Consider the following 1,751-nt stretch of genomic DNA (forward strand, 5'->3'; position numbering starts at 1 on the left):
TGTGTGTGTGTGTGTGTGTGTGTGTGTGTTTGTGTTTGCTGTGTGCTGCTGTGTTTTGGACAAAAAGGCATCCGGAAGTAATTGCATTTTATTTATTTATTTTGTCCACATCCACATGATGGAATGTATTATGAGCCTGCTGTTATTTTAGTTTCATTGTTAATTTAAGAACGAATTCCATTCTTCACTGGGCGTCTATATTAGCACCATGTTAGCACTGAATATTGCCCTTCAGTCTGCTCTGCGTGCCAACAACAAGGACAAACACTGCTGCGTTTTGTCAGGACACTAAAGCGTGTCTGTCACCGCTGCAGGCCCAGTTCGGCCCTTCCGGTCCTGTCCGGCTGCTGGACGCGGGAGGAGGGCAATTCAACCCCGGTGGAGCAATAAATTCAATTCAGGGAGGGAAGGGACTCGCTTTGTCTTTAAGAGCCCACCATAAAACGAAATAAAGAGAAGCCAGAAGGACGGTGTGAGGCAGACAGGAAAGAGAGACAGACAGAGGAGTCACCTTCTTGTCTCGCCTCCAGACCAAACAGCCTCCCCCCTCCGGCTGCTGAAGCCATGGCCGAGCTCTCTGACTTTACTGCCTCCTCTTCTTCTTTCCTGTTTCTGCTTGGCTACACCGAGTCCACCTCCATCTGTTGTTTTTGAGTCTCCTCCCCTTTTGTTTTCTTCGGTCCTTTCTTTTTCTATCCCTGCTCTCTCTTTTAACACTCATCCCCCGCTTCTTTCCTGCTTTATATCCTTCATCCTTTCCTCACTCCCTTTATTGCCTTCCCTCAACATCCTTCATTCCCTCCCTCGTTCTTCTTTTAATCTTTCCTGCCTTTCATTTTTTCCTTCTCTGCACATCCTGTCATCCTCCCTCCTTCTCCTCCTTCTCATTCTCTCTTTCCTACCTTGTCCCGGTTGTGTCCACTGTCCCCCGATCAGGCCGTCCTCCTCCGCTGCGGCTGTCCCTGCGACTGTTTTGGACCGGACCCGAATGACATCCCTCCTTACTCGGAGGATCAGCCGCACTCCTCCTCCTCCTGCCTTCTCTTCGGTAATAAATCCGCTGCCATCGGGTCGCTCTCACCCACGAGGGTGAAGCTCCAGGTGTTATGAGGTCTTGTGGAGGCGCGAGGAGAAGGTGTGCGCGCTCTGCGGTGGTTGTCGATGTTGGCGATCATCTCCGCCAACATCAGATCCGGTTGCGGTGGAGTGCAAAGCCGCCCCCCGTGGACGGAGGAGGGTCGTCGCAGCTGTGACGGTGAGCGGACTCCAGTCCTCAAACCGAGCCACCCCGGGAGAAGCATCCGAGGTCATAATGACGCGGTGGCTCGACGGTGAAACCGGGCACGTCAGGCGGCAGCCTAGACCTGAGCTGCAGGTTCGGTTCCTGAGTGACGTGGGGAAGAGGAGGAGGAGGAGGAGGATGTTTCAGAAGAGGAAAGGGGGGTGACGGGGGGGGGCATTACGTTCATCCAGAGCAGTGTTTTCGGTACCGATAGTGGAGGCTTTGAGGGAACGGGCGCATCTCGTGTCAACTGAGGCTCCTGGTGCGTCATCCCCATGCGCTCAGATACTCTGAGATGATGTTAGCTCCGTTATTTTGAAGCGCCAGTGAGGGCTTGGAGTCTTTGGGTTGCTTGTTAATGGAGATTCACCTTCACTGTGTGTGTGCTCAGACATTGCTGTGGAAACATTTGCAAGGAGGCGGGGGCCATGTTTTGGGTTGATAGAGACAGACTTTGGCTAAAAACGCT

General features: G+C 52.8%; 1 long non-coding RNA gene across 1 annotated transcript in view; it reads right to left on the reverse strand.

Moving 5' to 3' along the window:
* The window catches only part of LOC118322952, an 11,040-nt gene extending 9,638 nt beyond the window's left edge, over positions 1–1,402 (reverse strand). Inside the window, exon 1 of the long non-coding RNA XR_004796478.1 lies at positions 903–1,402. This is a non-coding gene — a long non-coding RNA (uncharacterized LOC118322952). The remainder of the gene's footprint in view (positions 1–902) is intronic.
* Positions 1,403–1,751: the final 349 nt, after the last annotated feature.

The sequence above is a fragment of the Morone saxatilis genome, unplaced genomic scaffold (assembly GCF_004916995.1).
Source record: "Morone saxatilis isolate NCDOM2014 unplaced genomic scaffold, NCSU_SB_2.0 Contig14, whole genome shotgun sequence".
NCBI classification, from domain to species: Eukaryota; Metazoa; Chordata; class Actinopteri; family Moronidae; genus Morone; species Morone saxatilis.